Below are 13,163 nucleotides of genomic sequence, written 5' to 3'. Positions count from 1 at the left end.
ATGTCCTACCTAAGCCCACAAATATAAAAGGGGAGGAGCAAAAAGAAGAAAGTGTTAATAAAAGGAGGAAGGTATACATTAATTGTCAATCTCCACTGCTAATGTATTGACAATGGTTTGAGTGCTGGGAACAGAAAAACACAATTGATGGGACAGTTCTATGGAACCATTAGACAGCATCATGTTTGGTAAAATTACACAATATATTACATGTGCAATTAGGAGTAAAAGGGTAGCTGAACCCTATGGGCTAGATTTTAAAAGCCCTGAGCACGCGCCTGTGTGCCTATTTTGCATAGGCCGCCGGTGCGCGCAAATCCCCGGGACGCACGTAAGTCCTGGGGCTTCGTAAAAGGGGCAGGAGGGGGCATGTCCAGGGCGTGTCCGGGGGCGATCCGGTGCGGGTCCGGGGGTGTGGTGATGGTTCGGGGGCGGACCGGGAAGGTGGTCCCGAGTCCCCCAGCACTGCGGCCTGTGCCGGGGGATGCCGAGGCGGCACCTGCAAGTTACGCCTTCTTCAAGCAAGCATAACTTGCACAACAAAGGTAGGGGGGGGGGATTTAGGGAGGGCTGGGGGGTGGGGTAGGTAGGGGAAGGGAGGGGAAGGTGGGGGGCCTCGGAGGGAATGCAGGCAGTCTGCGCAGCTCGGAGCGTGCAGGCTGCCGATTTTGTGCAGCCTTGCGCACGCCAACCCCGGATTTTATAAGATACACACGGCTACGCGCGTATCTTATAAAATCCGGCGTACTTTTGTTTGCGCCAGTTGCGCGAACAAAATTACGCGCGTGCGTACTTATTTAAGATCTACCTCCAATTGTATCTCTCCTTTAAGGGGTGTTAAAAGAGAGATCCTCTAGGGGGAATGTGACTGGTTCTATATAATCCTGAGTTTGAAATTTAGTAGGAGAAATTAGAGTTAAGAAGAATCATGAGGAGTGTGGGGTATCTAGGGCACAAACATTAAAGATAGGGCTCTGAGAGGGCTTTTCCCCCTCAAAGGAAGAAATTAACCAGGGGGACCTGACCCTGGCTATTGCAAGATGTAGAGTAGAGTCCCACCATTCCTGGAGGTCCTGATAGGAAAGAAGTCCATAGAAGTTGGAGTGGGGAATCTGGGAAACCCCTGCTAAGCAAGATTCTACTATCAATTTGCCTTGAATCATGTTATCTCACATTCTGGAAAAAAGCAGAGACATGTCTGTTTAACCAGACCTTCTTCCAGTCTGTTCATTAGGAAAGAACTGTGTTCCACTATCCCTGGGCATATGTATAAAAGTTTAAAGTAAATATGCTTGAGTTAGAAGTGCATGTACTAGAAGATGTACAAATCTATCTCATGCATACAGAGACGTATCTAGAGTATTTGGTATCTAGGGCGGAAACTTCTTTGGCAACCATCTCCCCCCCTCCCCCCCCCCCCCCCCCCCCCGCAATATTTGTTAATATTTCTGTTAGTTTATTAAAACTGATTGTAATCTGCTTTGAGACCATTCCTGGGAAAAAGAAGAATATTAAAAAGTGTGTAAATAGATAAAAAGAAAAGGTAGACTATGATAAAATGAGGAAATCTGATAGAAAAAAACTACAAGGAGCAATTCACAAGATTAAGAGCTTGCAGGAGGCATAGACATTATTTAAAATTACCATCCGTAATACCTAGAAAAAATGTATTCCATACCTTAAAAAAGGTCAATGGAAAACCAACCGCCTGCCGATGTGATTTAATAGTAAGCTGAAAGAGGTAATTAAAGCTAAAAGTACATCATTCAAATAACAGAAAGCAAACGCAAATGAGGAAAATAGGAAACATAAGCACTGGCAGATTAGATGTAAAAAATTAAGTAGGCTAAGAGAGAATTTGAAAAAAAAAACTTGCCAAAGAAGTAAAACAAGTAATAACAATTTTTCAAGTACATTTGAAGCAAAAAGCCTGTGAGCAAATCAGTTGGGCTGCGAGATGATAAAGGGGTAAAAGGAATGCTCAGAGAGGACAAGGAAATAGAGATGTGCTTCGGGATTGAATTTCCTGTCGGGCTTCGTTTCGGGCCCCCCCCCACCGCAGGAATTTCGTTTTTCCCGTGGTTCGGATTTTTTTTTTCGGGGGCCCGATTTTCGGTTTAGTGAGCACTAACTCCCGTTAGTGTGCTCTAACTCTGCCACGTTAGTGCACATTGACTCCCATTAGTGCACACTAAATCGAAAATGAATTTTTTCCAAAATTTCAGAAAAAATTAAATTGTTTTTTGGTTCTCCCAAACCATTCTGAATTAGGAAATTTCGTTGAAATTGCCTAATTCCGGAAAAACGATTGCACATCCCTACAAGGAAATACTAGACAAACTAACTGGGTCATTCATCAAAATGTGTTAGGTTGTTATCATGGGCATTAGTGACCTAACCCCTGCGATAATGCCATAACCCATGCGATAAATATCGCATCGCGAAATGCATATGCAAATTTGAAACATTTATTCAAGTGGTAAGAGTTTGGGAAGAGTAAATGGAAATGAGGGGTTTTTAATGTCATATGTGATAACAAGATACACACTATCGTGGGATTTAACACTGGAAATAACTACACTTTTTTTTCTTTCTGTTATACCTGCAATAGCTCTTCATTATGGCTGAAATGGGATTTATTGCAAATCCTATTTTGGGAGAGGAGAGGGGAAGAGGGGAGAGGAGGAGAGAGAGCCTCTGTGGAGGGCCATTGATTTTTGAACTATTTATGCCACTGTAAGAGGGGACATTAGTAACTCAGGGTGAGATTTGTGGGGTCTGTTGGGTTTTAGGGGGCAGTTTAACATGCACAGTCATACGTACGAACAGCATAGTTACCATCAGTGACGATTTAATGTGATTTGAAGAGATGAAAGGTGAAAGAAGAGTAGATTTGTACCATGTTCTCTCTACCTAGTTTGAGCCTCCACAGAGGCTCTCTCCCTCTCCTCCCCTCCCAAAACAGGATTTACAATAAATCTCATTTTGGCTGTAATGCAGAGCTATCACAGGCATAACACCAAGAAAAAAGATATAGTTATTTCCCTCTTACAGTGGTATAAATAGTTAACTTTTTGGTGAGCCTCTCTCTCTATGGGATTTGTTGTAAATGCACAGTAATAATTAAATCCTGTGATCGCACGCAACATTAAACAGCCCCCATTTACTCTGCCCAAATTCATCCTACTTGGTTTCAAATTTGCATATGCATTTCACAATGTGATATTTATGTTAGGCGATAACGCCCTAACACAATTTGATGAATGATCCCCCTTAATGAATTATTTGTTTCTGTTTTTACTGAGAAGGATGTTGGAGTCTTACTCACAGCAGAAACATTTTTTGATGATGACCAAACGAAATCACTATAAAACTGGAGAACGTAATAACTCAGATTGAAAAATTAAACAATAAGAAATCACCAGACTGGATGGTATTCACCCCATGAAATTGCAAATTAGTTTCTTGTGATTTGCAACCTATCATTTAAAGCCACCACAGTATCAGAAGATTGAAGGTACTTAATGTGTGTTAAAAAGGGATCCATGGGTCATCTGGGAAATTATCGACCATTAGCCTGATGTTGGTGCAGGGCAAAATGATAGAAGCTATTTTTAATAGCAAAATTACTGACCACAAATATAGACATGGATTAATGGGGGAGAATCAACATGGTTTTGCAAAGTGAAGTCTTGCCTTACCAATTCCCTTGATTTCTTTTTTAAGGTATAAATAAACATGCAGATAAAGGTGAGCCAACTGATATAGTGTATTTGGATATTCAGTAGGCATTTGATGAAGTTCCTCATGAGAGACTCCTCAGGAATTTGGGAGGTCATGGGATTGGAGGCAGTATCCTATTGTGAACTGGTAATTGGATAAAAGACAGGAAAAGAGGATATTCAAATGGATAAAGGTCATTAGTGGAGTGTCACAGGAGTTTGTACTGGGACTTGTGCTAGTTAGCATATTAATAAATGATCTGGAGAAAGGAACAAAGAGTAAAGTGAGGTGAAAATTTCAAGGTATTGTTCACAAGGACTCTGAGATTCCTTTCCTGGGTAATGATTCCTAACATGGAACCCAGATTGTGTACTTGTAGTTGGGATGATCTTTCCCTATGACGATAACTTTCAAACAGCACGGGCGTCCATGTACGTGCCTAGAGATGTGCGTATGATTATAAAAATGGCTGTATGCACATATATCTGCACACTATTTTATATGGACATGCACATGTGCACACAAATGCCAGCTCTATTGCATAAGTGAGGGGATTTTATTAGATATGTACGCCAACACAATTACCAGTTTCCGCAGTCTGTCCCAGTTCACCCAGGTAGAGGATAAGGCTTCCTAATCCCCCTGTGTTTGTTCATGGTATGACCACACCTTTTCATGGAATGTGAGTCCTTGGGCCATGGCAGAGCTGATACTACCCAGTTCGTGAGATATGGGCTGGGTCCATGCTAACAGTGGGCAGACACACCACTGGTTGGGATGAGAAGAAGGCTTCGCCTATACCAACTGTTATGACTGTCGGCTGCGGGTGGCCGCAACCGACTCAGCTCACATCGTGTATTGCCCTGCTCTCCTCTTCGGGTGAACTCGTGGCTGTGGCTAGCCACTACCGCCGTGTACCTCCTGGTTCTCAAGATTCCTCATGGTGGCTGGGACGCTGTTGACCTCCATGCCAAATCTGGGCCTTCCTAGGCACACGCGCGCGCCACCGGGTCACACTTTAAAGGCACTATGGCGGGAACCTCAGGGGCGTCCCCAACTGATGACATCACAAGCTGGGGATTCATAAGCACCTCCCTTGGCCTATGCTAGCTGACTTGGCAACAAGTTCCTTCGCCTACTGGTGCTTTCTCCTGTCTCCTCGGACCCGTGGTTCCTGCCTTGGATCTATCTGCGGCTCTGGACTCTGGCTCGGGTACCTGCTCCTCGGGGGCCTTGTTGCGCTTCCTGTGGGAGACCTGGTCTCCAGGCTTCCCTGCTCCTCGGGGTAGTCCCTGCGCCTTTCCAGAGGTCCTGCTTGCTGCTTCCCTGCTCCTCGGGGTTGCCTCATGAATTGCCTATCAGAGATCCCTTCTCTGCCCTTCCCCGCTCCTCGGGGTAGCGTCGACCTTACTACATTGGAGACTCGACTGCACTCCCTCGCTCCTCGGGGCAGTGCCTACACCAGTGACTGTACTTTGTGCTTCCCTGCTCCTCAGGGCAATGCCTATTTTTCTGTACCAGAGACTTTATTTACACAGGCCCGCTCCTCGGGGCAGCTTACGTCACTACTTCGGAGACTCGACGCTGCGCTTCCCCACTCCTCGGGGCAGCCCTACGTCATCACACCAGAGCCTCTGTCACTACGCTGTCCCACCCCTCTGGACAGTCTCTGCATCACTCCTCCAGGAATTCCTGTCTCGCACTCCCCGCTCCATGGGGCCTGCCTAGCGCTCCTCTGTTGGAGGTTCCTGCTCTGGTACTTGTATCTCCAGTCCTGCCTAGGTACTGTGTGTCTCCTCTGAACTGTGTCTCTTCCTCACAGTACTCTCTGTGCAAGTACCTGCGATCACGTGGCAGTGACACAGGACGTTCTCTCTCTACTAACTACTATAGTATCCCCTGCTGCAGCTGACCTCGCCTCCTGATGGTAAGGACCTGTGGGGCTCCACCCTGCAGGCTGCATCAACTCTCACCTCAGGCCAAGGGCCCATGAAACCTAACAGATTGCCAAGTCCATGGACCCGACAGAGGTTTCAGCTATCCAGGCCATCCCTGGCCTGGCACAAAGAATCAGTGAGCAACAAAGGTTCCTGGAAACACTAACAGCAGTCACTGAGAACTTGAACACTGATTTAGACGCTGCTGTGACTGCCACTATGATATCTCCCAAGCTCAACCCTTCCACCTCTTTGCCAGTTCCTTGGCCTACCGTGCCCTTACTGGCACCTCCACGCTTTTCTGGGAACCCTCTTATGTGCAGGGGTTTCCTGAATCAATGTAACTTCTGCCTGCAACTGGCTCACTTCCCAGATATGATCACCAAGACTACCTACATCCTTTCCCTCCTGGATGGCAAAGCCTTGGCCTGGACATCTCTCCTCTGGGAGCATGCTGACCCGGTTATTCGGGACCTGCCTGGGTTTCTTGTCTTATTTCATTCTGTCTTCGACGACCCTGGCAGAAGATCCTCTTCCGGATCTTCACTTCTCCAACAGGACACCTGGCCATTAACTGACTAAATCATAGAATTCAGGACCCTTTCGTCAGAACTTCATTGGGACTCAGACTGCTTACGGTCCATTTTTCTCGAAGGACTGAGTTCCCGGATCAAAGATGAGTTGGTGGTTTGTGAATTGCCTGCATCCCTGGACTCATTGATAGACCTTGCCAGTCGCATCGACTGCTGTCTGCAGGAGCACTCACAGGAGTCTAGAGCATCCAGAAAATCTATGCCAAGCTTGTCCCGAATTCAACGTTCATCTTCACTCAGGCTGAACATGGCCTAGAGCAAAATTGAGGATGAGCCAATGCAAATGGACCGGAGCAGACTTTCTTCCAAGGAATGATGCCGCCGCCAGCAATCCGATCTCTGCTTATTCTGTGGCAAATCCGGACATGCCATAGCCACATGCCCTGTCTGTCCGGGAAACTCCCAGGCCTAGGTTCAGCAGGAGAACTGCTCTTAGGCCTGACTTCGCCTTCTCCTCATTTACTTTGCCCGTCTCCATCAAGCTGGACAATCAGGAGTTCCATACTCTGGCTTTAGTCGACTCTGGGGCAGGTGGGAATTTCATTTTAAAACAATTGACTGAGCACCTCCGGATTCCCACCATCTGTTCCCCAGTGCCCTTACTTCTCTTGTCCATCCACGGAAAACCACTACCTGGTGAGGTCACTCACTCCACAGCTCCTATTCTGCTCTGCACAGGATCTCTGCACGTGGAGACTATTTCCTTCCACATTCTAGATAAAGCCATACATCCTGTAGTTCTGGGACTGCGATGGTTACAACAGCACACCCCGCAGTTTGACTGGGCCACCTTACAACTTTCCCGCTGGGGTTCCTTCTGCCCTGACAACTGTAGTCTGTCTCGCCTACGCCTTGCCTGAGTACTTCGCTGTCTTCTCCCGGTCTTCCTTTGCAATATTCATCATACGCTGATGTGTTCTCCAAAAAGGCCACGGACACTTTGCCCCGCATTGTTCCTACGATTGCGCAATCAACTTGTTGCCTAACACGGAGCCTCCTCGGGGTAGGATCTACCCATTATCACTAGCAGAGACTCAGGCCATGTCGGAGTACATCCACGAGAACCTGGCTAAAGGCTTCATTTGGCCCTCCAAGTCTCCCTTGGGAGCGGGTTTTTTCTTTGTAGGGAAAAAAGACAGCTCACTCAGTCCCTGCATCGATTACCGGGACCTGAATGAGATCACCCTAAAAGACCGCTATCCATTGCCTTTCATTTCTGAGCTTTTTGACAGGCTTCAGGGAGCGAAAATCTTCTCCAAATCGGGCCTCAGGGGAGCCTATAATTTGGTCCGTATCTGCAAAGGTGATGAATGGAAGACTGCTTTTAACACGCGTGATGGCCACTTTGAATACCTTGTGATGCCGTTTGGACTTTGCAACATCCCTGTGGTCTTCCAGAATCTGATGAATGAGGTCTTCAGGGATATGTTATACCAATGTGTTGTGGTGTACCTTGACATCTTAGTATTCTCCAAAGACCTACAAAGCCACCACCAGGATGTCTCTCGTGTCCTCCAGCGTCTACAGGACAATCAACTCTATGCCAAATCTGAAAAGTGCTCTTTCAAGCAGGAGACTGTCCCTTTCCTTGGCTATGTGGTTTCCAGTCAAGGGTTCAGAATGGACCCCCATAAGTTGAGAAGTATTTGTGATTGGCCTCAGCCTACAGGCCTCAAGTCCCTACAGAGATTCCTTGGCTTTGCCATCATTCCACTCTGACCACACCATTCACGGCCATGACTCGCAAGGGGGCCAACTCTTCCCAGTGGTCGCCCTAAGCCATGACCACCTTCCAGGATCTTAAGACTGCCTTTCTCCGGGAGCCGTGCCTCTGCCACCTAGATCCCAGACGCCCATTCATTGTTGAGGTTGATGCCTCTGACATGGGAGTAGGGGCAGTTCTAAGCCAGTACTCGACTACCCATACCTTACATCCATGCTCCTTTTTTTCTAGACGCTTTTCTCTGGCAGAATGGAATTACACAATCGGGGATAAGGAGTTGCTACCTACTAAGCTAGTCTTTGAGGAATGGTGCCCCTGGCTCGAGAGAGCCCAACACCAGAATACCGTTTTTCAAAAATGGCCCACTTTGTGGCTCTGCCTGGTCTCCCTTCAGCACCGCAGCTCGCAAGATTGTTTATTCGTCATGTGTTCCAACTCTATGGCCTTTCCAAACATACCCTCTCGGACCATGGAGTCCAGTTTACTGCCCAATTTTGGAGATCTCTCTGCAAAAAGTTTAACACCTCGTTAATTTCACCTCTGCTTATCAACCCCAAGACAATGGACAAACAGAGAGAACAAATAGGACTCTGAAACAATTTCTGCGAGCCTACGTTAATCTATGGCAGAATGATTGGGCCGACCTCCTTCCCTGGGTGGAGTTCACCCTGAATTCTCCTCAGTCCGCATCCACTGGCTCATCACGTTTCCAGGTGGTCTATGGTCGTCAGCCTCTGCCACCGCTTCCGCTTCCACTATCTGTGCCCTCACCAGCAGCACAGTCGACCGCCCAGCAGTTGCATCAACTTTGGAACAGCACGAAGCAGCTGCTACAGCAAGCAGCCCAAAGATCAAAAAGGTTCTTTGATGGACATCATCGTGAAGCTCCCCAGTTTAAACTGGGCGACAAAGTATGGCTCAGCACCCGGTTTATCTGATTCAAGCTGCCTTCAGCTCGCTTTGCTCCCAGGTACATTGCTACCTTTCCAGAGCTCCGCCGTTTGGGTCCTATCACCTACAGACTCCAGCTGCCCTCCTCTCTCAAGATCCACAATGCCTTCCACATATCACTACTAAAACCCTTGGAATTGCCCGGCTTCTCCAAAAAAACACCTTATCCTCAACCACTGTCATCGGAAGCGGACGTCACATACCATAGAAACATAGAAATGATGGCAGAAGAAGACCAAACGGCCCATCCAGTCTGCCCAGCAAGCTACGCACTTTATCCATTTTTTCTCCCCTTTTTTTCTCTCCCACCTGTTACTATTGGCTTCCAGTACCCTCCAGCCCTAATTCCCCTCCACCCCACCACCAATTTAGAGAGCAGCGCCGTATCTGCATCCAAGTGATCGTCCAGCTCAATTAGGGGTAGCAACCTCTGTAACCAAGTCCAAGATGTCCTTGATTTGAGGAAACGTGGAAAGAAGTGGGAATATCTCCTGTTGTGGGAAGGCTTTGGCCCTGAAGAGAACAGTTGGAAGCCTGCCACCAATATCCTTGATAAAGACCTCATCAAGCAATTCCATGCCACACATCCTTGAAAACCCAAACCCCCGGGGGGGGGGGGGGAGGGTGCCTTAAGAGGGGGGGGGGGTTTCTGTTATGATTGTCAGCCACGGGCAGCCGTGATTGAATCAACTCACGTCATGTATTGCCCTAGGTCACAACGAGATCCTTCACCTACTGGTGCTTGCTCCTGTCTCCTCTGACCCGTGGTTCCTGCCTTGGATCTACCCGCGGCTCTGGATTCTGGCTCAGGTACCCACTCCTTGGGGGCCTTCTTGCCGGCTTCCCTGCTCCTTGGGGTTGCCTCATGAACTGCCTATTAGAGATCCCTTCTCTGTGCTTCCCCGCTCCTTGGGGTAGCATCAACCTTACTACATTGGAGACTCGACTCTGCGCTCCTTCGCTTCTCTGGGCAGTGCCTACACCAGTGACTGTACTCTGCGCTTCCCGGCTCCTTGGGGCAGTGCCTACGTGTCTGTACCAGAGACTTTACTTTAAACAGCCCCACTCCTCGGGGCAGCTTACGTCACTACTTCGGAGACTTGACTCTGTGCTTCCCCGCTTCTCGGGGCAGCCCTACGTCATTACACCAGAGCCTCTGTCACTACGCTGTCCTGCCCCTCGGGACAGTCTCTGCATCACTCCTCCAGGAGTTCCTGTCTCACACTCCCCGCTCCACGGGGCCTGCCTAGCGCTCCTCTGTTGGAGGTTCCTGCTCTGGTACTTGTATCTCCAGTCCTGCCTAAGTACTGTGTGTCTCCTCTGAACTGTGCCTCTTCATCCTGCTCCTCGGGACGCCTCACAGTACTCTCTGTGCAAGTACCTGTGATCATGTGGCAGTGACGCAGGACGTTCTCTCTCTCTACTAACTACTATCGTGACCCCTGCTGCAGCTGACCTCATCTCCCGATGGTGAGGACCTGTGGGGTTCCACACCCCAGGCTGGATCAACCCTCTCCTTGGGCCAAGGACCCACAAAACCCACGAATTGTAACACCAACCTCTTCCCCCGCAGGTTGAGCCCTTGGGTTCTGAGATCGGCAGGTCTTAGGAGAATGTCAACAGCCAGAGAGTGGTCCAAGGGTCAGGACTAGCAGAGGTCAGAGTCCAGGCAGCTGGTCAAGGTAGGCAGCTGTCAAGTGGTGTCGGTATTCAGGCAAAGGGTTGGGGCAGAAGACAGGCAAGATCAGAGTCTAGGCAGGCAGTCCAAGTCATCACCAAGAAATCAATTAGAGGGAAGCAGGGAAGAAGCAGGAGACAAGGAACAGAAAGACAAAGCCAGAAAGGGAGGCAAGACAGGACGGGGAGGCAAGGAGCTAGAGATAAACAAGGCAGGAAGTGGAACAAGGCAGGACTGAAACAAGGAAAGGCATGGCTGGATCAAGGACAAAACAACAAGCGGAAACACAGGGGGATCTGTTGGCCCTCTGCCCTTACGATATCACAGGGGCTACCGGTGCCATTGGTCGGCTCCTGTCACATGGTAGAAGCAATGGACGGCCAGCGCCATCGTCTGCTCCTACCGTGTGACAGGGGCCGACCAATGGCACCGGTAGCCCTTGTGACATAGTAAGGGCAAAGGCTATCGGCGCCATTTTGAATACTGGAAGCCGATGGCCCGAGTGCAGGAGATCGCTCCGTGAGTCCCCCCCCAAGACTTGCCAAAAGACCCCGGTGGTCCAGCGGGGGTCCCGGAGAGATCTCTTGCACTCGGGCCATCGGCTGCCAGTATTCAAAATGGTGCCGATAGCCTTTGCGCTTACTATGTCACAGGGGCTACCGGTGCCATTGGTCAGCCTCTGTCACATGGTAGGAGCACAAGATGGCGCCGGCCATCCATTGCTTCTACCATGTGACAGAGGCATACCAATGGCACCGGTAGCCCCTGTGACATCATAAGGGCAAAGGGCCAGCCGCGCCATTTTGATTCGTAGCAGGCTCGACAGCCCAATGGCCCGGAGGAAGAAATCGTTCGTGGGACCCCACTGGACCACCAGAGCTTTTAGTAAGTCTTGGGGAGGGATCGGGATGGTGAGGGGGTTGTAATACAGTAAATGTAAAGGGTTGGGGTGGGTTTTTTTTTTTTTAATAAATGCCTCCAGACTCTCAGGAGAAAGCTGTTATAAAGCCTCCCAGGCCCCTCAAAGGGAGGGAGTGGAATTGGAATGGGTACTCTTGGTGCTCCCACAATCCAGCAGGAGCACTGAGAGGAGAGGATCACCTTGATGGTGGCTGAAAAGAATTGGTAAGTACTGCTTGGGGAAATTTTTAGAACTTAAAAGTTTTGGAGAGAAGTAAACTATTGGGATATATTATTTAATGTGTTTGTGAGTCTATATTAAATAGTTAGAGAGCAGGCAAAAACCAGAGTTTCTGTGTTTATATTTCTCTCCCTCCCACCCCCAGCTCATCCTTTAATTTATAGGCAGATGACACTTTCTCACTAAAATATATATATATAATCTATATATTAATCAGCCTTTTAACTTAAATTCAGAAATTTCCCACACCTTATCAAGAGATTATTCATTCCCTTGCAGGTCACAACCAGATAAATAGTGAATACTCTAATACATTTAAAGTACCCTAATTGTATGCATTCCTACTCCCATAGCAACTTAAACTTAACTAGGATCTGAACAAATTTAAGATGAAGACAGCAGCAGTCTTTTGCATCGGGATCTCCATCAGACTGTCTCATCTACAGTTCTGCTGCACTGGGAACCTGCATCCGGATCTCCCTGTACTATCTCTGTGAGACGGATCCCCTCTGCCGAGGGTCCCTGAACTGCTACTTCTGGATCATCTCACTACTGCCACCTCTGATTGTATACCTCAGCTGTATAATAAAAAACGAATCTCTGTGTTTGTGCGTCTCGAGTATAGCCTAGTACTGTGATTCCTCACGGGACTCCTCCCTGTGGGCGTGGTAATCTCCACAGTACCCAAGAATCCACTCAAACACCTCAAAACCATAACAGTTGTTTGTGTGCACCCGGTGCAAAGAGCTCCTGTCTCCAAGAGAACAAGTCCGATCTCTGAAGGCTAGAGTGGCAGACCTGGAGTACCTGAGGCAGACAAAGAGGTATATAGATGAGACCTTTAGGGACAACTCTAGTCTGGCTGTCCTGTTGCTGCCTTGGAGGAGGAAGGTCTCATGATCAGAGATCATCAATCTGGTGCAGTAGGAAATTATCCTATAACAAGGACCTGCTCTCCAGGTAGTGCATTGTCCTCTCACACTGAGGATGTGTCTCCCAGGGCTACTGCCCAGGTGGGAAGGATTAGGTCAGCCGTCATAATTGGTGATTCAATTATTAGGAATGAAGACAGCTGGGTGGCTGGTGGGCATGAGGCTCACCTGGTAACATGCCTACCTGGTGCAAAGGTGGCTGATCTCATGCATCACCTAAATAGAATTTTAGACAGAGCTGAGGAGGAGCCAGCTGTCGTGGTACATGTGGGCACCAACGACATAGGAAAATGTGGGAGGGAGGTTCTGAAAGCCAAATTTAGGCTCTTATGTAGACAGCTGAAATCCAGAACCCCCAGGGTAGCATTCTCTGAAATGCAGGTGCCCAGAGGCAGGCAGAGCTCTGGAATCTCAATTTGTGGATGCAACGAAGGTGCAAGGAAGAGGGATTCAGTTTTGTAAGGAACTGGGGAACCTTTTGGGGA

Source organism: Rhinatrema bivittatum, chromosome 2, assembly GCF_901001135.1.
Source record: "Rhinatrema bivittatum chromosome 2, aRhiBiv1.1, whole genome shotgun sequence".
Taxonomy (NCBI): domain Eukaryota; kingdom Metazoa; phylum Chordata; class Amphibia; order Gymnophiona; family Rhinatrematidae; genus Rhinatrema; species Rhinatrema bivittatum.
Note: the sequence above shows the minus strand (reverse complement) of the source record.